Genomic DNA, 25,112 nt, shown 5'->3' with positions numbered 1-25,112 from the left:
GGAAGATAATTTTGTATTTTAAATCTCGACAAAACCGTTCTCCACTAAAAACTGAAAACTTTCAACCAATCGTTGAAAATCAAAATTATGACGTCATGCTGCTATCAGAGCGCCATCTACTTACAAATAACGCCATCACCACGTTACCTCGGATGAATTTAACCCCTTTAAAGTTGTCTCTGCCCCTTAAAAATTGTAAATCGATCTATACTATTTCGTATACTATTCGTCAGATATTGATTTTCTAATACTAATTCATCGGGAAAATATACTTTATCAATAAGTAAATATCCCTACGCAGATTAATTTTTAAAATTTACATTTTTAAGTAAATTTATTTAAGTAATAAATTTAGAACCATGATGCGCTCGTAGTAGAAATTTTATATTCTTCTGATATTCGGCTGAAATTAATGGTGAAGAGTTGTTGAAACATATTTTGTCTCTAGTTTTTGGCTAGAGTTAAACCCAGTTCACACTATACAATTAATTGGGCCACTTAATTGAAACTAACTAATTGTAAGCAAGAAAATTGTACAGTGTGAACAGAAAAATTGTAACCATTGTTCCAACTTTTTCTGTTCACACTGTACAATTTTCTTGCTTACAATTAGTTAGTTTCAATTAAGTGGCCCAATTAATTGTATAGTGTGAACTGGGTTTTAATCTTTCATTTTGGAAAATTGGTTACGAAAAAAGATTTTATTTTTAGTTTTAAGTAATTTACTTTCAACGCTTTTTAAACACGGTTTGAGCTAACTTGAAAATTGCACGGTGCATCGAAGGAACACTTTTAATCTTAATTAGTTCTAGGTTTTATTTTTAATCATTTTATTAAGGATTTGTACAGAGCCCCGTAGCGGGGAACGCGAGAATCTCGTAAACTGCTGGATGTTCTTCTGCTAAACAAATGCTTTGCCATTTATCTACGGGGCTCTACGTTAATTGTAAAGGCTAATATATATATATAAATATTTTAAAATTTTAAATGTATATTTTCAACTGATATTTTTTCAAAAGGTTTCCGCCACATTTTTTATATTATTCCATTAAATTTAGCGATCAAATGTTTATTTCCAACCGATATCTTTTCAAATAAAGTTTCCGCTACATTTTAAATTTTTTCCGATTAAATTTTACGATTAAATATTTAATTTCAACCGGTATTTATTCAAGAAGCTTTCCGCTACATTAAAAAAAATCCTATTAAACTTTACTATCAAATATTTAATTCCAACCTTTTTTTTTCAAAAAGGATCCGCCACGTTTAAAAAATTATTCCGATTAAATATTTAATTTCAACCGATATTTTTTCAAAAAGAATCCGCAACACTTTTAAAATTATTCCGATTAAACTTAAGATTATATATTTAATTTCAACCGATATTTATTCAAAAACTTTCCGCTACATTTTTAAATTATTCCTCCATATTAATCTTAAGATTAAATAAATAATTTAAGAGAGAATGCACTTTACAAATTAGCTAATACGATGCAATTTATAACGGTCGGTAAACTTTCCAGCGGACTTCATTACGCACCATTTATAACTTCACTTAGAATTTCCACGTAATTTAATATTCATTAACTTAAAACGGTCCCGCGTATAAAAAGCCCGAAGAATGGTCTAATATGAAAATGGATATATAAATTTATTTATATCAACGCTAAATGTACGCTTCAATGCTATTATCAGAAGTAGATAACATACCTCATAGGCTAGTTTTCTAAATTATACTGATACTGGTTTGGATTTTGTTTAAACTATAGGAGTTGGGGGTAGTGCTCGGAATTGTTTATTCATTATCCACAAATTTTCCGATTTATTTAAAAAACGTTGGTAAAAAGAATATCATTTTAACTTATTTAATTATGTTTTTTACGCAATCAAGCATTTATTTGTATAAAAGTGGTATTTATTTAAATAATTGTTTGTTTTATTTAAAAAATAGGCTTATTCACTTTCGATTATTTAAACATTTTACAATTTTTATTGGACTATTGGTTATTTAAATAAATATTATTTAAATATCGCCGAGCTTATTTTATTCATGGATAAAAATTAATCGAATGCCGAGCACTAGTTGGGGGTTTTAGCGTTTTTTAAAAAAAATTAAAAGATATTAGGTTTTTTGTGGTTTTTTTTGAAAAAAAAATACCCCAATCTGATTGAAGTCTAACTATCTTAATAATCAAAGCATAACGCAATACACATCACGCTTTATGATAATAGTAAGCTTCTTACCCCTTAAATAAATTCAAACCATCCCTGTATCCAGGGTTGGCATGGAAACCAGCCATACTTGTTATAACCACCTAGCTTAAGCCGGTATAGCCACTTGAAAAAATCCAGATTTTTTTGGGCTTTTTTAAAAAATGCAAAATTTTACAATATTTTACAAAAATAATAGCTTTTATTTAGTTTAGCTTTTGTTTCATATTTAAAAACTGGTTTACTTTCACCAGTTTCAGTTTTTTAGTCACATACAAATATTTAGAACAACAGCTCAATCCTACAGCAATTTAATTAAAAACCAATCTTCAGAAATAATTGTCGCGAGGCAGCGAAACTTGATTAAATACTTCAATCTAAATAATAAAATAATACATGTTTCCTACTCGACAGCGACACCTAGACTGATTTTAGATTTACTTTTATTCTCTCACTGTTGGCTTTCCCGTGGGTGAGTTCAAACTCTTATCTAATTAAGCCGGGCCGAAGTGGGTTTAAAGTTCGAAAGTTCGCTGCCTCGCTTTGGTGACAAAAATAGGGGGAAATCAAAAGAATTTAATTATTTTGCTCACTTTGTTTAGTTTCTAATATACAACAATAACAGCGGACAATTTCCTACTTAGAAAGTGAGTGTTATAAACAGGAATCCATACCTCTACTTGGAATGCCTGATATTATTAGCCCAGGGGCGCCCGAAAGGTACAGACGACCCTGCTAATAATGGTTATAACATAAGTCAGGATTCCATAGCTCTACTTGGAATGCTTATCCTGGCGTATCGCGTATGGTAAGATCACTCTGACGGCTTTGGCCCCGCCTACGAGAGAAACAATCCCCTCTGCGCGCGCTCCCCTCTCACGTTGTTGTTTGTTAAGTTAACATAGTGACGTCAAAAAAACCGTCAGTCACATCGAGACGAAAATCTGCCGCGATTAGCATTCCTAGTAGAGCTATGGATTCCTGTTATAATTAAAAGAGTCGGTTTCTATTTTAGCCGGCTTTAACCGAAAATAACCGGTTATAACTAATTAAAACCACTGGTCTCATTTATTCCCTAAAACCGACATCTTTCGACTCGATTGAAGACGACGTCGGTGACGTTTTTTCTTCCCCCTTTCGTGCCAGGGGTTCAACTCAGGGTTGGCACAATTTTGCCAAGAGTGGAAAAAACCGCGGTTTTTTCTAGGAAAAAAATGGGTGGAAAAAAACTAGATTTTTTCCACCTTTTGTTTTCCTGTTAAAAACAGTGTGGAAAATCGCACTTCCATAGTTTTTCCACCTCTAGTGGCAAAATTCAATAAAAATAAATAATAAAAGCAGTATATTCTTCTATTCTATTCACTCTTCTTCTGGCCTTTTTTCCCATCTCTCCTATTTGCAATGACCAAATTAGTCACTTAATAGATATATCAATGATTAATTTAGCATGAAAATAATTTTTTTCCACTTTTTTCCGGTTTTTACCAGTTTTTTCCACATGTTTTTGCCAACCCTGGTTAAAATAAACCTTAATACCCACAGATAGTTCCAACATAAGTAATTTTCCCTAAGTAAAAATAAATGCATTATCACTGTGGATATATTTCCCTTTTATTTTTACCGTCCACAAATAAATCCACTAGGGTGCGCGAGTAGAAATGAGGATACCTTATAGCGAAGCTCCCAAGTGGTTTAATTCGTGTTAAAATTCGTCGTTGACAGAAAGCAATAATGATAGAAAGATGGAGGTCAAATATACTCTATTAGGCAAATTGATGTTATGAACAATGCAACGTGTGTTTTGGGGGGGGGGGGAGATGAACCATCCCTTTTCGACCAATTGGTCCTTTCACCCCCCCCCCCACCCCCCTGCCCTCGGAACAAAAATAATGAAGCCATACAGAGCTCCTCCCACGCTTTAGATTGATTAATTTATTCTCGGCTGACCTTAACACCCGACTTATCCGGACGCGCGGTCATTTTATCTCCCCTCTCTCCGACAATATTTTTTGGCTTATCGACAATTTTGTGTACCTGTACCCTGAAATACACCTTTGCAGCCCAGGATATCTTTTAGTAGGGTTGTGCCGAGAGGGTGGTTGGGGGAAATACCCGGGGCCCGGCGTAAAAAGGCCCACGAACATGCTTTTTATGGGCCCGTTAAGATAAGGGCCCGAGCAGGGGTGGGTTAAGCGGCTGGTGGCCACCGCCTGGGGCCTCGAATCTTTAAGGGGACCCGAACTGGAGAGATTCCTAATTAAAAACTTCTACAACAGGAAATATAATATTATTAACTTATTCTTTATGTACAGGGTGTTTCAAAAGGTGATGCAAAAATTTTAAGGAGCTGTAGAGGGTGAGTTGTGAAGTATGCCTGTTTTTTCCCGAAGAGTTAAAAAAGCGCCAGAGAGCTTCAAAGTGTGGCCTACTAGCCCCCTGCAAGTAGGCTGCAACAAGCGCAAAACTAAGCAGCAGGGACTTTAAATACTGTTTAAGTTTAACTTTTTCGTAGACCCAAGTATATGGAATCGTAGGCCCTAATTTCTCCAAAAATTTTCGTAAGCCCTAGGCACTTTGCCTAGTCTGCCTTATGGATACGGCGTCCTTGATCGTAGGAAAATGGAAATAAAACAGACATACTTCTCAACTCATCCCCTACAATTCCTTAACATTTTTGCATAACCTTTTGAAACACCCTGTATATTATGTCATTTTCTCGTTAATATGAATAAATATAGTATATTTTAGAAATTGGGGAAATTTGGTATTTGTGAAAGTTGTCATTATTAATACTTTAAATTCCGCTTAATAGATGGTGTCTTACAAAAATTAACAAATACATAATTTGGTAGAACTAGATGGAAATGGAAACTGAGCCAGTTGCAGGTTTGATTGTCAGTTTTGAACGATGAAATTTTTTGAAACTTTTCGGAAACTATCCATGGAAACTGGTTTTGAAGCGAGCGTGGGACCTCATTAGTATTCCCGCTTTCGCTATACTCGATATCTTCGACGTCATTTCGTAAATTAAATTAAACTCCGGTGATTGATCATTACAATAGTAAAGACGCGCCTAGGGGGCAGTAAGTACAACATTGGAAAGGGGTCGATTCGGGACTGTTACATTCTGTATTCCAAATCGCTGTTTAGTCTTATCTTCCAAAGGGCGAGACGCTGTTTGTGCTGACTGCTGTAATGTTTCGTTAGTATATAATTCAACCGAACGTTGTCTATAACCTGAAAATCGTTTTAGAATTTTTTGAAAATTAGAAATTAGAATGTCCTCTATGTCATACGTAAACCGTGAAATTTAAAAACTCTACCTATTATGGATTTTGAGAAAAATGCGATTTCAGAAGAAAATCAGACACTCAGTATTTACGTCTAAAAAACATCAACGAAATTACTATTTTAAAAGTGGGCCTTTTTGGTTAAAAAAAAGTGTGCCGTTTTTGCTTAGAAAAGTATGTCGTTTTACGCGGTCTAAAAAAACCTCAACGAAATTTCTAATAAAAATGTGCCGTTTTCGGTTATGAATAAAGTACCGTTTAAAACCTCGGGTCAGATAACTTTTGCGTTAAGATAGTTCAGATATCAGATCTGCTTTTATGTTCAAAATATTGAAAACAATTTAATAACTTTTTATTTTAATTTGTTTTCCCCAGATTAAATATACACTGAACCATAAGTAACATAATAATGTAAGTATGACACTGAATGATTTTGATTAATGATAGTCTGTCGTAGAGTGATTGCGTAATCGGAAGTCGCTCAACCGGAAACTTGATCCTTCTTTCTCTCTTTGCTGGCGAATACCTAACTAATATGATCGTAAATTCAATAGTAAACTGGTTTGTCAGTCCTTAGAAATATAATGAATTATATTGTCATTGGCGAAACAGAGAAATTAGCGTTGTGCGAATAGGAAGTGGAATACTTATATTATTATGTTACTTATGACTGAACGAAAAGTCTGTTGCTGAGCAGTGGCGGAGAAATAGGGGGTACAGAGAGAGGTACATTGTACCCCAAAGATTTATTTGTACCAATCAAAATTGCACTCCCAAAAAATTCAAAACTGAGATTGATAATTTGGAGTAAAGAAGGAAACACGAAAATAAAGTTGTTAATTTTCCGAAAAATTGAAACATAAATAACTTTTTAAGGGTTTTTAACGTTTTTCACTTTTTATCGATATGAAATGTCTAATATCAGTAAACATACTACAAAACATTAATAGTGTTACATTGTTAATCATTTTAAACTAGTCTAGAGGTTTAGTTTTACTTTCAGATTCGAAAAAATTAGGCGAAAATGCCGCTTTATTTAAATTTGCAAACAATATTAGACTAATCATAGAATGAAAACTTTTTTAGTTTTTCCTAAAAAATACGGAAAATTTTCCGGAAAAAGGCCTCGGTCATTTTCCGGAAAATTGTCCCAGTTACAACACTACACGAAAACCACGAAAGAGAGTAAATGTTTAAAGAAATATAATCGATTTTAGTTGTGTGGTAAAGCAGGGTACACGAAGACAGTCACCAAGTAACAAACAAATGGATAGTGGATATTCTTTGAGTTTTCCGAAGTATCGTTATATTTCCAAAATTGCTGTCAGTTTGGTGTGTTGACGAAAACGCGTTGCCGTTAAGGGGATGTTTATAAGAGTCAATATTATGTTCCTATTTAATAATTTATCATTATTTCAACAAACTAAACGTTATTTTTTACTGTTGAAAGAGTTTCAGTTTTAACCAACCCTTAGCTGATTTTTCAAATAGGCTTTTGGTTATTGATGCTAGATCATACTTTTTTTTAGACCGGGGATTACGAGTGTACACAAATAAAAAACCACGATATTCGATTTGTGATAGAAAAAATGTATCAAGTAAAATGAAAAGAAACATATTCGGATATGCTCTTGCAAACGTTTTTTCATGAAACGTTAGAATAAAATGGTGTGACAGTGAACTGAACCGTTTTTAATTTGACAAATGATGCGTTTCTCTGAGTTAGCAAGGTAGTGTTGTCGTTGCGATATAAAGTTAACCACTTGGCAGCTTATTTAACGGTTCGCGGATACCGGGATGAAACGACCTAGGAGGATTCTTGCTGACTGCATTGCAGTAAGCCTACTTCCAGTGAAAGACAGAGTAAACCGAAGATTTATGTAGTCGGCCTTTAATAGAAGTTAAATAAACTGTCTTAGTAATAGATTACAACACGTTCAAGAGATTAAAACTGGAAAATAGTTTCGAATGGTCGCGAAATTTCCGTCAATCCACAAAAAGGCTCAAAATATACCTCGCGTTTTACTCCGCCGAACTATGAAATGCAGAAATTAAACTATATAGGGTAAAGATAATAATTTCTATACATTTCTAATATATTTCAATATATTTCTAATAAATGTCTACATATTTCTAATTAATTTATAATATATTTATTTATATTTCTAATAAATGTTTAAATATTTCTAATTAATTTATAATATATTTCTATATATTTCTAATACTTTTGTATACATTTATAATATATTTCTTTATATTTCTAATGAATGTCTATATATTTCTTTATATTTCTAATGAATGTCTATATATTTCTAATAAATATCTATAGATTTCTAATTAATAAAATTTCTAATATATTTCTAATATATTTATAATATATTTATATATATTTCTAATATATTTCTAATGTATTTATATATATTACTAATATATTTCTTTACATTGCTAATATATTTCTTTACATTGCTAATAAATTTATGTACATTGCTAATATATTTCTATACATTTCTAATATATTTCTATACATTTCTAATAAATTTATAATATATTTCTATACGTATTTAGTAAATTTCTAATATATTTCTATAAATTTCTATACATTTCTAACAAATTTCAAATATATTTCTATAAATTTCTAATATATTTCTATAAATTTCTAATACATTTCTAACAAATTTCAAATATATTTCTATAAAGTTCTAACAAATTTCAAATATATTTCTATAAAGTTCTAATATATTTCTATACATTTCTAACAAATTTCAAATATATTTCTATAAAGTTCTAATATATTTCTATACATTTCTAATAAATTTCTTATATATTTTTATATATTTATTAATAATAAATAAAAATATTTTGAGATGAATACGTCTATAGTAAAAGATATTATATACTTCTGGTCGTACGTATATTTAAGCATTTTAAAACCTTAAGCTTACGCCTATTGAATACGTTTTAAATTAATAAATTTCAATCAAACTTGAGACCACCCAGTAATTCCTCTGTATCTTAAAAGTTTTTTTTTCCAAGTACAATACTCGCCGCTTCGTACAATAAGGGGCTAAAAGAGCTTAGAGATGTCAAATTTAATTTGTCATTTTCCGATTCATTGCGGAATTACCGTGAAAAACTTGAGATGCCGGTATCACGCTCCGATAAAGACAAATCCCTAAAGACCGCCCTCCCCCCGGTCCGTCAATCTCTTAAAAATGACAATGGTTGCCCTTTAAATGATCCAGGTTCGAGATTTATCGGTTGCTTTATTGTCAAAAATCGAGAGATCAGGACACGCAAGAATGTGTTTAGCTGATGAAGCCTCATTTCCTCATTCTTCACTTTAATCAGCGTAATATTATAATACCAGGCAGAAATAATAATAATTATACGAAATAAGAATCGCTCTTATTAAGTTACACTGTCATCGGGGAGTAAAGGTAAGGAGTCGTATTGTATAATATTATAATCATAATAATACGAAAAAAGAATCGCTCTTATTAAGTTACACTGTCATCGGGGAGTAAAGGTAAGGAGTCGTATTGTATAATATTATAATCATAATAATACGAAAAAAGAATCGCTCTTATTAAGTTACACTGTCATCGGGGAGTAAAGGTAAGGAGTCGTATTGTATAATATTATAATCATAATAATACGAAAAAAGAATCGCTCTTATTAAGTTACACTGTCATCGTGGAGTAAAAGTAAGGAGTCGTATTGTAGGATAATTTTTATTCGTCACCGTGGAGTAAAAGCAAGGAGTCGTATTGTAGGATAATTTTTATTCGTCACCGTGAATGCGAGTAGGGGCTGACATAAAATGGGGAACAACACTGGGTGTGATTTTTCTCTACGGGGAACGTCAACTACACCGATTTTCCCACTCACGCTCTCTCGTTGACATCATCATGTGAAAAAGACCCGATGTCGACCTCTTCTTTTGTTACCCTTCGTTTAACGCTGATGACGCTTTATCTTTGTCGTCATCATGTGACTTCACGTGAGAAAAGACCAGATGTCGACCCCTTTTTTGCTAAAGAGTCAACAGAAGAACGGAGGATAACAAAAATGGGGGTCAACATCGGGTCTTTTTCGCGCGTAATACAGCCTGATGACGTTAAAGATAGGGTGCCATTATAATAACGGAGGATATTTTTGACGTCATCCCGTTGCTTCATGAACGAAAGAATTACCCGATGTCGACCCCTTTTTATTGTTAGCCTGCAATCTTTCACTGCTGACTTCCTCTAATTGTCTTAACTTTACGACTCCTTACGTTTCCTCCATACGTTAATGTAGTATTAAAAATAAAAAAACAAGTTGCCCACGGACATATACGTTTCACGATGTCACCCAAATTAAATTATTCTGGGCTATGAATTAAATTTCCCCAAAATGTAGCCTGTAAAAATAATATCTTACACCCCAATTAGGCTTTAATTAAAGCTAAAAACCTTGATGAGCAGATATCCACTTCTTCGAAGAAGGGTCTAATACGATCTAGACACGTTAATGCCGTTACCCTTTAATTAAGCTCTAGGAAAAACAATTTGATTTGCGAGGGCCAGGCAAGCCCAAAGAGCGCCTCTGACGAGAGAGAAATGAACTAAAAATAGTTTGGTCCGCCTTAATTCGCGAAGCCGTCATTTTTATACGTATTCTTCCATGATAATATATTTTCTTTTCCTTCATCTCTCAATTTTTCGAGCCCGGAAACAAAGGTAGATGGCGTTGCGCTCTCTTAATTGCGGAACAGAGCGGAAAAGCCCCCACTCCCCTTCATCATTCCTCTGCCGTAATTGCGTCCCAAAGAGCCTCTCTCTTTTCGAAGAACTACACTTTTTCCTTTCAACGGAAATTATGTCTTGAAAAAAAAACAACTAAAAGCCAAGGCTTAATAAGGAACCTCATTATTTTGATGGGTTCCTACCTTCCGTCAACCAAGGGGAAAAACTTATTTCAATTTTATCTCCATCGTAATTTCGAAGATGAATAAATTTTCTGGGAATAAAACAAGGTATTACAAAAAAAATGTCATTGCAAAGACGCAGCTGTGAATCTACAGGTGTATTTTACAGTGCTTCCACTTGTAGGGAATTTCTCCCTTTGTAGGGAATTTTCAACTTTAAAAGGGAAAAAAGAGAATTTCCCATTTTTCTGGAGAATGAGTAGAATATAGTTCATTGAAAATAAATATAGTCGAGTCTTTTCTCCAACTTTAATTTTTTTTTTAATAGTAAGGGAATCAGCTGCACAGTTCCTATAGTTACTAAACACGTTGTGATCAATTAACCTACACCTGAATATCATGTCCTTCACATTGACTCTAAAAGAAATTTCAGGAATACTTTTTGGACTCTTGTTGCTAAAATAGACGCTTTAAAATGTTCGTCTGTAATTCTTTTCGGTTTCATCCATGGTTTCATTTTAGTTATTCGGAATTTGGATGTAAACTTACATATTGTAATCTTTAACATTTATAGTTTTAAAAGTCATGGTTTTGTATAACATTAAAAACTCAAAGAGACACGATACTTCATGACTAGTTTTTTTTTCCTTTTATTAAAAGAAATTTATAATTATTTTGGCGAGCTTTCGGGCCGTAGCCCCCTTTCTAGCCACGTGGTTTGTAATAATAAAATAAATTTATTTGAAAATATTCCTTGACTTAAATATTAGGTGAAAATATTATATTTAACTTATATTATGTTAGAAATCAATAGGGAAATTTTGAGGGAATTTCTAACACTAAAAAGGAAAAAAAAGGGAATTTTTTTGGTTACGTAATATTGAAAAAGGGAATTTCAAATTTCCCAGAGTGGAAGCACTGGTATTTTATTCTAAAGGAAATGTACCGAAATGTACAGACCAATTCAGAAATTTCGTCCAGACATCACGAGATTAGAATTTATAATGGCGCCAGTTTGAAGGGAGTTACTGATTTATTACGAAACAAAACCATCTCTTCTAGCACTATTTTAAGCGATGCAACTCAGCTCGGGTAAAAAATTTTCTTAAAAAAATTATCCTTAAAAAAAGTAATATTTTAAATTTCGATCTCATAATTTATTATTTAAATTAAATTCCTTTTATATTGACATTCAATAAAGTTTTTTATTTCAATTTTCTCTAGTAGTGGCGTAGCCGGGGGGGGGGGGATGGTTGTACGTACAAATATATATTTTTTTTTCAATGGTGTGCCCCCCCCCCCCCCCTAACCCAAATCCTAACTACGCCACTATGCTCTAGTCGATTTGGCATAAGCCTTAAAGGGCCACGTAGGTGTTTAAAAAATTTGGATGAACATTTAGTAACTCCTCCCCTTCCTTACCTCGTGATAGCAGACACAGATAATCATAGTCTAGAATGATTTGAGCCCTAAAAATATAGATTATAAAATTAACCCACAGTTATATAGGAATCATAGGATAAAAATCCCATAATGTTGGTTATTATAAGATAAAATTAATTTAATTATATAGGAATTATAGGATACAAAATCTCACAGTGATTTAGGAATTATTGGATACAAAATCCCACAGTGATATAGGAATTATTGGATACAAAGTCCCACAGTGATATAGGAATTATAGAATAAATTACCTTAATGTTATAGAAATTAAAGGATAAAAATTGAAGAATTGTAGGATAATTATATGATAAAATCAAAAATTGTAGAATAATTATAAAAATCAAACAATTTTAGTATAATTATAGGATAAAAATAAAAAAATTGTAGAATAATTATAGGATAAAAATCAAACAATTGTAGTATAATTATAGGATAAAAATCAAACAATTGTAGTATAATTATAGGATAAAAATCAATCAAACAATTGTAGTATAATTATAGGATAAAAATCAATCAAACAATTGTAGGATAATTATATTATAAAAATCAAACAATGGTCGGTTAGTTATAAGACAAAATCAAACAATTTTCGGTTAGTTATAGGACAAAATTAAACAGTTGTGGATTAACTATAGGACTGAAATAACCAATTAATAGGCTAACATTAACGAAAAACAGAAGTTTTATGTGGAATGTTTAATACCTAAGACAATCTAGAAAGGAAAATTTAAAATTTCAGCATCCGTGAAGAGAAGTCTGTCCCACCACAGTCTTAGTTGTTGGGAGAAAAATGACAAAATTAATTATTTACTAATGGCGTGACCCTCCTACGCATTGTAACCCGTACACCTGAAGTAAGGCATTAAAAGCTAACTTGGATATTAGCTTACCTTAGTTGACTTATCTTTGTAAAACCGAATCAGTTGAATTTTAACCAATTTATTATAAAATAAAAAATATAGGACTAATAAATATACTACAAAAATAGGAATAAGGAAAAATAAATATACTATAAAAATATAAAAAAAGGAAAAATAAAGGAAAAATAAATATTCTATAAATATATAAATATAGAAAAAATTATACATTGAAAATATAAATATAGGAAAAAAATTACAATAAAAATATAAATATAGGAGAAATAAATATGCTATAAAATTTAAAAATATAAGTATAGGAAAAATAAATATGCTATAAAAATAGAAATATAGGAAAAATAAATATACTATAAAAAAGAAATATAGGAAAAGTAAATATACTATAAAAAATAAATATAGGGAAATAGATATAGGAAAAATAAATATGCTATAAAAATAGAAATAGTTATAGGATTTTATAGTTCCTTTTAAAAATTATAGGACCATATCGAAACTATAGTATCACTGGGAACACTTTCAACTACATACATACTACCGTAACGAAGAACAAACAACAATTCCATAACCTACCATACCATTACTAAATGTAAGGGTGGTAGAGCAAAAATAAAATTTAAATAAATCAGCTAACGCATATCGTGAGAGAGGAAGGAAAGAAAATTACAGTTTGGAATTGATCCGATAAAAAAATGTATAATTTAGGCACGAGGTGGCGCTAGTGAGAAAAGGGGCGCGGATGAAGAGAGAGGGGGGGGGGGGGCGTATGGGAATCTTTATTAGTTTAGTTTTGGGCTGGCACTCTCAAGTGAGAGAAAGATACCTTCTCCGAAGAGTAAACACACCAGAGATCGAAGGAAGCGGAAGAAAAAGTTTCACTTGAAAAATTTAAATTTCAAATAAGAACCGATAGATGGGGCAGATGGTAGAGTCAGTTTTCGTATAAATAGTAGGTTGACCTCGCTTCCTTAGACAAAGGAACCTCTATCTAGCTTAGAGACTTTTTAACGTCCCGGTAAAAAGCAGGTAAGAAAAAGGAAGGATTTGGTGAAATTGGAATCGGAATTTAAAAGGGCATTCGGAAATTGTGATTGAGAATTCCCCAGAAGAGAATACAAATTAAATAATTTATCGCGACCGTTCGTTGCTTAATGACTTTGAATAAATAATTGCCAATTTAACTGAGACCGAGCTCGTTTTGTCCCGTTTAGAAAGCCTACCTACGATAGAGGTCAATTTAAAAAAGTTTTTAATTACCGGTTGATGTCGCCACTGTTGAGTAGGCGTGAACGTTCGCCCAGGGAATTGGACCCTTCGAAAACTATTCGGTTAATTTAATGAATATATTAGGATGTGACATTTCGAATGGCAACCGGCTGGTAACTAACGAGGAACAAATTGAATTGTGACGTCATCGCCATTTAATTAACCCCCATTTAATTCTGACGTCTTTTCTAATTAATTAACTGCCACTTAATTATGACACCATCGCCAATTAATATTCCGCCATTTAATTCTGACGTCATCGCCAACGAATTCACCGCCATTTAATTATGACGTCATCAACAATTAATTCAAGGCCATTTAAATGTGACGTTATCGCCGAATTAACTTCCGCTATTTTTATTGTGACGTAATCGCCAATTAATTCACTATTTAACATCGCAAATTATTTCACCATTTAATTGCGAAGTCACCGCCATTTAATTATGACGTCATCGCCATTAATTCAAGGCCATTTAAATGTGACGTTATCGCCAATTAACTACCGCCATTTTTATTGGGACGTCATCGCCAATTAATGCAAAATTTAGTTGCGACGTCCTCGCCATTTAATTCAAAATTTAGTGGCGACGTCATCGCCATTTAATTCAAAATTTAGTTGCGACGTCATCGCCATTTAATTCAAAATTTAGTTGCGACGTCATCGCCAATTAATTCAAAATTTAGCTGCGACGTCATCGCCAATTAATTCAAAATTTAGTTGCGACGTCATCGCCATTTAATTCACGGCTATTTAATCGTGACATCATCGGAATTTAATCGTGACATCATCGGAATTTAATCGTGACCTCATAGGAATTTAATCGTGACATCATAGGAATTTAATCGTGACATCATCGGAATTTAATCGTGACATCATCGGAATTTAATCGTGACATCATCGGAATTTAATCGTGACATCATCGGAATTTAATCGTGTCATCATCGGAATTTAATCGTGTCATCATCGGAATTTAATCGTGACATCATCGGAATTTAATCGTGACATCATCGGAATTTAATCGTGACATCATCGGAATTTAATCGTGACATCATCGGAATTTAATCGTGTCATCATCGCTAGAGGCTTGCTTGCTAACGACATTTGAACACGACGTCGAACGTCAAATTTTGGTTTTCGGATTTCGGTCGACGCAGAGTAATAGCACTTTCACTTAGCGTCAATAGATTCCAGCATTGCTATCTTGGCTATAGAGAGAGTCACTAATATAACCAAGGCTTATCCACATTTTAATTCCCTTTAAATTTAAATGTTGCTTGGTTTATCGATATGTCCCCCCTCCCTTTTTTTCCTTCTTCCCCGGTTGACCCTAGTTTTCCGAACTCCGCCGCCAGAGCACACATTTAACGATGGCCCGAAGCAAATATTCTGAAACGGGGCGTCCCTGTGTGAAGTACACTAATTAGTCCATGGAAGGACTACCACGAGTTGGTATTTGCCCTTGCCCTTCTGGTCGCGTGTTTTTTAAACTGTCGCTACAAGAAATAGCTCTAAAATTTATACAAACGCCGGCGTACGCCGCCGACGCCCGTCGTTTTGGCCACGCCGATGACGCCGCCGGTATATTTTGGGTCAAACGCCGCCGCCGACCCATATCAGATCGGCGCAGGCCTCTAATCATCGTCATTTAATCGTTACATATTGCCATTTAATCGTTACATATTGCCATTTAATCGTTACATATTGCCATTTAATCGTTACATATTGCCATTTAATCGTTACATATTGCCATTTAATCGTTACATATTGCCATTTAATCATTACATATTTCCATTTAATCGTTACATATTTCCATTTAATCGTTACATATTTCCATTTAATCGTTACATATTTCCATTTAATCGTTACATTTTTCCATTTAACCGTTACATATTTACATTTAATCGTTACATATTTCCATTTAATCGTTCCATATTGCCATTTAATCGTTACATATGGCCATTTAATCGTTACATATTGCCATTTAATCGTTACATATTGCCATTTAATCGTTACATATTTCCATTTAATCGTTACATGTTTCCATTTAATCATGACGTCATCAATAATTAATTCACCATTTAATTGTGACGTCACCTTGAGATAAGTGTGATGTCACCGCGACATAAGCGCGACGTCTCCACGAAATAAGTGTGATGTCATAAGGGACTTATTGTGACGTCAAGGTACGAAATCGCCGTTTTCGTTTAAATCATGATTTTTCTTTTAAAATGTTTCAAATTTATTTGAAATAGTTCCAGTTAGAATTTCTTTTTGGAAAATAATTCTCTAGACGTCACTTTTATACCGATAGAAAGCCGAATACGTTTAGCAGCTTTCGAAGCGTGAAGCGCCCTCTCGCGACACCGGCTAGCAACGATTCGCATTGAAAGCGAAGTGAATGGATAATGTCCAAAAAAAGCCGCTGGGATAAAAAATAAAGTTAATTCCGTTGCCACTTTATAGTACAAGAAGACTTAACCTTAACCCCCGCCAAGGCCTAACCATCACGCCAAGGCCTAACCGAAAGCGAAATACGGCGCACGCGAAAATAAAAGGGTAAATCGGAACTGTGAATCTCAATTTGGGGCCCCAAAAAATCAAATATTGACCGAAACACTACGTCATCAAGTTTCACTCCACGCTTAAGCGGGGTTGCCAACCACCTATCGGGTTTTTTTTTTCCAACGAAATAGCTCGGTCTACCATAAACTAAAGGCAAACTCTGTCAACGCGGGAGGAAAGTTTTTTTAACGACCATCAGCGCCACCTTCCGGCCGGATCTCGAATCATTTTTTTTTCGACAAAAGAAATGTTGGAATCGAAAATTCGATTTACAAGCCCTATTCTTCTCGCCAATTTTAAGGAGTAGTCAAAGGAGAACTCGTCATTGAGGTGCCGGGACAACCCTTCGCCATTTTGGTTGTCCAATATGGCATTGTGGTCGTTCTTGCAGCTTCGGGACAAACGTACTTTTAAAATGAGATGAATACAAGCACGAGACTAATAGATTTCGGTTGAAGAAAATTTGGTGCACAGACAGATATCGAGTTTCGTAAGAGCAACAATGTGGTTTAAATATGACTACAGTGGCGCCGTGAGGATTTTTAGTTAGGTAGGCCAAGTATACCAGGGAGAACCAATCTTGGGACCCTTAGATGGATTTTGGGGCCCCCTTTAATTTCTGGGCCCTAAGAAGAATTTTGAGGGCTCCTCTCATTTCTGGGTCCTTAGGAGAATTTTAGGGCCCCTTTAATTTTTGGGCCCTTAGATGGATTTTGGTGGCTCCTTTAATTTCTGGGTCCTTAGGAGAATTTTGGGGCCCCTTTCATTTCTGGGCCCTTAGACGGATTTTGGGACCCCTTTCATTTCTGGGCCCTTAGAAGGATTTTGGGGGCTCTTTTCATTTCTGGGTCCTTAGAAGAATTTTGGTGGCTCCTTTAATTTCTGGGTCCTTAGAAGAATTTTGGGGCCCCTTTCATTTCTGAGCCCTTAGACGGATTTTGGGACCCCTTTCATTTCTGGGCCCTTAGAAGGATTTTGGGGGCTCTTTTCATTTCTGGGCCCTTAGACGGATTTTGGGACCCCTTTCATTTCTGGGCCCTTGGACGGATTTTGGGGCCCCTTTCATTTCTGGGCCCTTAGAAGGATTTTGGGGGCTCTTTTCATTTCTGGGTCCTTAGAAGAATTTTGGTGGCTCCTTTAATTTCTGGGTCCTTAGAAGAATTTTGGGGCCCCTTTCATTTCTGAGCCCTTAGACGGATTTTGGGACCCCTTTCATTTCTGGGCCCTTAGAAGGATTTTGGGGGCTCTTTTCATTTCTGGGCCCTTAGACGGATTTTGGGACCCCTTTCATTTCTGGGCCCTTGGACGGATTTTGGGGCCCCTTTCATTTCTGGGCCCTTAGAAGGATTTTGGGGGCTCTTTTCATTTCTGGGTCCTTAGAAGAATTTTGGGGCCCCTTTCATTTCTGGGCCCTTAGACGGATTTTGGGGCCCCTTTATTTCTGGGCCCTTAGACGGATTTTGGGGCCCCTTTATTTATGGGCCCTAAGAAGGATCTGGGGGGACCCTTTATTTTCTGGGCTATGAGACGGATTTTGGGGGCTCCTTTAAATTCTGGGCCCTGAGAAGGATTTTGGGGCCCAATTCAGTTCTGGGCCTTTAGAAGGATTTCGGGGCCCCTTTAACTTCGGGGCCCTTTTTATTTTCTAAACCTGTGAAATATTTAAAATTCAAACTCAATAATAATTATCTGGAGAATATTAAGACATTTAAAAATAAAACCCTCAAAAGGATCCCCTTATTTTAAATTTTAAGGCCCTCTGGTTAAGATTTGGGGGCCCCTTTAAAATTGCAAAGTAGGAAATATCACACCTTGCCAACCACCTGGCGCCGCCACGGGGTATCTCATTGGTTTTCCTAAAACTGACGGGGGAATTAGACCATAAAGATCCACTCAAAATAGTAATTCTTCCTAAGTATAAATAAATATATTCTTGATAAGAGCAGATAATGGCGAAGCTAGAGACTATAGACCCATATACATTTGTCAAGAGAGAAGTGCCTTTCAGGGGAGTAACGCCATTAGATTTTTAAATACACGAAGTCTTACCAGATGGCGCTCAATAGTCTGAAAAGTAGAAATTGTTCTATTTAAAGAGGTGTCTTTTTAGATTTATTATACGATGAAAATCCTTTCACACGGGTTAACGCCATTAGAGGGAAGATTTATAAATACTCTTAAATTTACCAGATGGCGCCAATAGTCTGGAACGTAGAAATATTACTTTATTTAAAAACCGCGAAAATTTTTAAATTTTTTGGTATATCCTTTTTAGAACAATATTTTCCGGGTTGAGCTTTTGTTTAAAGTTTTTACAAAATAACTTTTAGTATATAGTATTTTTTGTATTTATTCCTTTCCCACCAAAAAGTTTAAACTGTCGCCATCTAGTATGTTTAAATGCATTGGAGAAACGCTAAAAATAATCTCGAAATATTCATTCTCCCTGAGTATAAATAAATACATTCTTGGTTATACAATAACATAAGTTACAACAGGGTTCGTACGGAACCTGGATAAGTCGGGGATTCTCAAATTGGGGGGAAAATTCAGGGATAAGTCGGGGATTCTCAAATTGGGGGGAAAATTCAGGGATAAATCGGGGATTCTCAAATTGGGGGAAAAATTCAGGGATAAGTCGGGGATTCTCAAATTGGGGGGAAAATTCAGGGATAAGTCGGGGATTCTCAAATTGGGGGGAAAATTCAGGGATAAGTCGGGGATTCTCAAATTGGGGGGAAAATTCAGGGATAAGTCGGGGATTCTCAAATTGGGGGGAAAATTCAGGGATAAGTCGGGGATTCTCAAATTGGGGGGGAAATTCAGGGATAAGTCGGGGATTCTCAAATTGGGGGGAAAATTCAGGGATAAGTCGGGGATTTATTAATATATCGTCAAGAGTCAGGGATAAATCAGAGATTTAAATAATATCGTGAAAAGTCGGGGATTTTATTAGTCAACAAATTTTGCATCGTAGATACAAATTAAGTATTTTATCTTGGGCGCCCATATCTGGCACCTTTTCTCACCAACATACTCTCCTGTATGATGTTATAAAATATTTTGTAATGTTTAAAAAAAATGTTCCACTTTGTATTTTACCTATGAAAAATTACCAGGGATATTACCGAAAAGGTCGGGGATATTACCGAAAGGGTCAGGGATATTACCATCTAGTATAAATAAAAGCATTAAAATGGAAACTCAAGTGCTTGGTTCCAAATATGTAAATTAGCGCCATCTAGTATAAATAAAAGCATTAAAATGGAAACTCTAGAGCTTGGTTCCAAACATGTAAATTGGCTCCTTCTACTAAAAATAAACGCATTAAAATAGAACCTCTAAGAGCTTGGTCCCAAATATGTAAATTAGCGCTATCTAGTATAAATAAAAGCATTAAAATAGAACCTCTAAGAGCTTGTTTTCAAATATGTAAATTGTCGCCATCCAGAAAAAATAAATACATTGAAAACCAACCGTCTAAGGGCTTCGCTATAAATATGTTTCCTTTCAAACAAGTTGTGAATCTCTCCAATAATATTGTGCCCTTTAAATCCGTTTAAAGAAGCGTAATTGGAACATAGTTATGTAACGTACTCTATTTGTATGGCTTATATTTTGAAAGGAATCGGTTTAAACTTGAAACCCAATTTAATTTCGTTCGAAGTTTCCCATGGCTTTGATATATCGACCGTTAAAAAATTATTCTCCAGACAAACAAAATTGGCAGCGAAGCAAACTGAGAAATTTCGCTTTAAGACGATGACGATTCGATAATCTTCAGGCATAGATTTTCGTATCTCTTTTGTTAAATTCAATTACGTTGAGAAATTTCCTAAACGCTGGTTTCCATTCCTCGCCGCCAGGGAAAAACCAGGCGCTAAATTCGGAACCGGCCGTTATTGAATCCGAAATTTTATAAGATCATATTCGACTCAAATTTTCAGGTTGGGAAACGGAACCCGCAGGGGTTTCATCTTATTCGCGTACGCTTAAAGGGATTATGAACTGCCATACTTATGGTAGATCAACGAATTTCATATTTCTGCACCAGGTTCAACAGAAGCTATTGATTATTGGCGCTAGTTACGTTACAAGTCATAGCGCGTGTTAACAGACGATAATTTAATTCATACCCAGGGCCGGACTTAAAGATCCTGGGCCCCCTTTTAACGCGCTGCATTTACTCTTATCCCTGGAACTAGGCTGTGCCTGAGTTTCTCTGATTCAGCGTAGAAGTCTGAGCTCTACGGTTATATTACTAAATAAAAGCTCTTGACAATCGTCGACTAAATATGCGATAATTATGCAACATTGCTATTTAAGGCTGCGTCCGTAAACTGCCAGGCAGAAATGTTGGTAATTTTAAAACAAAATAATCTACCTAGGAATTTCTCCAATATAAATTACGATTGATATTATAGATTTATACCTTCGAATACTGTAATTACGGTCACTGGAGGGCCCCTTCCAAGGATGGGCCCCTAGGCCACGGCCTAGGTTGGCCTAGCCGGAAATACGGCACTGTTCCTACCCCCTTTAAAGGGTTTTAAAACGGCGTTTGAATATCACTGGAATTAATTCAGATACATTAGAATAGCATTAATAACCTGAATGGATTCATTCACGGTATCTGATTTTTTCTTTCCCCTTTAATATAAATAATAATAATCAGCTAGGTTAATATCCAAGACACCACCTTAGGCGTTATAAATAAATATACATTCTTGGCCAAGGTTTAGAGTAAAATTTATTTCGTAAATTTTAAAACTCATTTATTTGATTGATTGAAAATAGGTAAAAATGTTAAAAGCAAATTTATACATTTATTTTTTATTTTAAAGTTATTTTGTAGTTTTTGAGGTATTTTTCTAAGAGTTACCAATAAATTTCTTGTCCGGTTAAAACGTACAATCCCGGAAACGTATTGTGGATCGAGTCACCGATTGGCTCAAGTGATTACGTAGAACGCAAAAAAGTACCGCCCATATTAACCCCAGATGATATCAAGGGTATTGATCTAGTTCGATATTCATGGTGGAAATGAATACATTAATGCGTCTAAGTACCACCATGTGTAACATAATTACTCATAAGTATGACTCTGTTATAACATTTCCATAGAAAAAATTCCAACGTGAACCCAAAAAATTGGTAAAATAATAAAAATCATAGTAGTAATAATAATCAGCTAGGCTAATACCCAAGGCACCACCTTAGGCCTAAGTCATCAAGCGATTTTTAAGGCCATTAATTCATGTGGCCGGGTTACAATGCGTAGGAGAGTGGTGGCAAGCCATTCCCGCTACGCGAGCCAACAGCTCCCTACACTCACTATTAACGTTAACCTCTACAAGTTTTTATGGAAGGGGAAACCGAAGAACTCGGGTGGAAACACTTTTAACCAGTGGGGAGATAACTAGCTATTGAAAGGTTACCATGGAAACAAAATCACACGATCGTGAAGCACGAGCTAGACTTCAAATTCAAAATTAAAATTCAAATTTTATTTTAATTTATTTGGTGACGAGCATTTCTTCACGGAGTTGAAAGTGACGTCATTTACGTCATATCCCGTGAGCAAGGTTTCATTAAATAAGATGCTTTTATGGCATACTTATGAATGATTATGTTACATATGGTACCACCATAGCATACTTCCTAGATTTATGTTTCAAAAGTATAGAAATTTTTTTTTAATTTAAAGGATTTTTCAAGGCTCCCAAAATTTGTGTTCAATTTTTTAAAATTGCTTTTAAATAAACCTACAAATACACTAAAAACAAACTGTTACACCGAAACGCCTATACGGCTTTCCGTTGCTACGCAACGCTTTGGAAATTTTTAATATTTAGGCTTAGTTTATCTTTTCGGTGTTATAGTCGCCAGCCAGATTTCCCGCACGGTACTGACGAGACCCAGATAGGACGAAACCGGACTACCATTGGAGTTTCTGGCTATTTTATTTAATTTAATTTGCCGGGAGTAGTGGCTCACTCCTGTAATCCGTTGCGTCCGGGAGGCAGAGTTTGTGGATGGCCGCGTAAGGACGACCACCAATCCCCGAACGGGTGGTCGGCATACTTCCGCCACGGGTGTCCCCACCGCTGTCCCCACGTATCCCCCCGTTGGCGTGGCCGTTACACATATCTCGCCCTGATTAATCAGTTATTGAGTGCTGGTGTTTAAGGCCTTGGGTCGACACCGATGTGTGGATGTCAAAAAATAATTTAATTTAATTTATTTTTTCACTCGAAAATTTATTTGGTCCGAGTTTCTCGTCTTTTTGTTTGCTCGAAGACCTATCGGTACGAGCTATTAGTAAGTTTTTAAATTTCTTCAAATTTGTTTAGGGTTTAGCTTTATTATTCCTTTTCATAATGGACTAATCTACTTATTCGCTAATTAAAAACATAAACTTAGTTTAAATCTCTATTAAAACTCTTCGACAAACTTAACTTATCAATTGTTTCACGTATTTAGATAAAGTGAACATTATAAGGGAGGGTGAAAATGTATTATCTTCTCTTACGTCACTATCGCTAGGAGTCGCTACGCTTATAGAGATGGGAGACTTTCTCAGACTTCTGTTGATGGGGAGAAAGTGGGTTCATTAAATTTCTTTATTTGAGATAAATTTTCGTTACTTACAACATTTCTAACCGAAATAGGACGCAAAATTTAGCTAAGCCTTGCCCATAAATAACATCAGAAGCTAATAATATCTCGCTTACGAGAGAAGTACCCATGATACATGTAATTTTTCAGGATTGGAGCGAATTTCCAGCCAAATCGTAGTATGTGTACATGGCTATAAATTTACCAAGTATTACTTCGCTTAAAGATGTAAAAAATGACACTATTGATAAACGATATTTTACCAATAAAATAGCATTATAAAATCCATATATGACGGTCTTCAACCGGCACTATTTTTTTTCCCAAACTTTTTTTAGAAAAATTAACGGTAGCTTGTGAGATTTTTTTCGTCGATGAACAAATAATGTCTTAGACTTAGGCTAGGCGCCCACTGGCTTTCCCGTTCCGTATCCGTCCTGCCTTCCACAAGGCATTGTCTCCGTTACGAAGCAAAAGCTTGTGGAAGGTAGAACGAAGACGTTACGAAGAGCAGTGAGCGTCTGGCTTTAGACTACGTTTTTTGCGTCAATGAGAAAAAAATTATCTTACTCCTATGCAAAGATAATATAAACCTCATACCCTAGATTCGAAATCACTGCGCGTATGGTACGAAAGTTCTATATTATCTTTGGTCAAATAGTAACGACATTTCTAACAGAATAGGCGATAGCATAAATTGTTTTGGTCTTAGCTAACTTGTTAAAATGTTCCCGGAAATTTGTACTGCCAACTTCTATAACGCGCTTCCGTGATCGGGGTTGGCCGTGGTAAAAAAATACTGGCTGCTTCACTAAGCCTAGGATAAAAACTTGCTCTAGTCTAAGTCTTTAATTTCTTTACAATTTACTAGTCAGTAATTATCACAGTAATAATACTAATGTCAGAGTCGTCGTTAAATTAAGTTTAACGAATTAATCTGTTTTTCTATAAAAAAAGTAAAAATATTTAAAAACATAACTTATCACCAAATTTTAAGTATGACTTTCTTTAACAGTTAAACTTTAATTGATTAAAGTTTAACGGTAAACTTTAAAGCAAATCTATAACCACTTAACTATTTTTAAAGGTTTCTACCGTTTGAAGGCGCTCAATGTTTCCCGAAAGAAATTTTACCCAGTATACCTTGCCCGAGTGAGTAAAGAGCGCTTCCTTCCCGCGTTCATTTAGCCCTACTTTTGATAATGTACTTATGACATAACGTGCACCGACCTGATACTAAATAACAATTTAAATTGGAAACCGATGAAAAATGATTAAATATATCGATTCCCGCGTATCGTTATCAAGCCCAACGCAGAAGCGAAAACTATCTTTTGAAGTTCATTAAATGAATTTGAACGTTGGAGAAAAGAGATACTTATAAATTGATTAGAGAGGCCAGACGTACCGGGTTATCTACCTCGAAAATGGCTTGTTGAAGGCGGGGACCTTTGGCGTTAGGGAATCGCGGATCGATTTCATTGTTTAAAAGTGTAATGATCGAAAGAGAACTATTAACAAAGATCGATATACGACTAGAGACAATGGCGTTAGGACGATTGCGCGGCGGGACCATCGACGGGACTTGGAAAGTGATTAGTACACCTTTCTAAGCCTCCATTGTCCACACCGAAACCGATAACGACCTAAAAATGGCTGATAATCGTAGAAGCATTAAGCTTGATTAATTTCTGTACCGAGTGGCTTATTTTTGGGGTTGGAAAGCGGTAACTTTGCTTTTGCTAATAGTGGTTTTAATTTGTTTTGCGTCGTCATTCTGGGCTTTGATGAATAATAGTAGTTCCTACCTGGATATATCAAAAAACCTGACAGGCAAATGGCTTTTGCGACAGCAGCTCCGCTTCTGCGAAGTTAACGGAGAATTACCGAAACTCCCGTAACACGTAGCCTTCTACAAGGCAGAACCCGTAACAAAC

At 35.0% G+C, this 25,112-nt stretch overlaps 1 protein-coding gene across 2 annotated transcripts in view; it reads left to right on the top strand.

Annotated features, from left to right (window-relative positions):
- LOC149961229 (uncharacterized) overlaps window positions 1–25,112 on the top strand; it is a 283,129-nt gene that overhangs the window by 30,813 nt on the left and 227,204 nt on the right. The gene's annotated exons all lie outside the window — the stretch shown is intronic.

Source organism: Leiobunum rupestre, chromosome 1 (assembly GCF_980474605.1).
Source record: "Leiobunum rupestre chromosome 1, qqLeiRupe1.1.hap1, whole genome shotgun sequence".
Lineage (NCBI taxonomy): Eukaryota > Metazoa > Arthropoda > Arachnida > Opiliones > Sclerosomatidae > Leiobunum > Leiobunum rupestre.
Note: the sequence above shows the minus strand (reverse complement) of the source record. Positions and strands in the feature narration are given on the sequence as shown.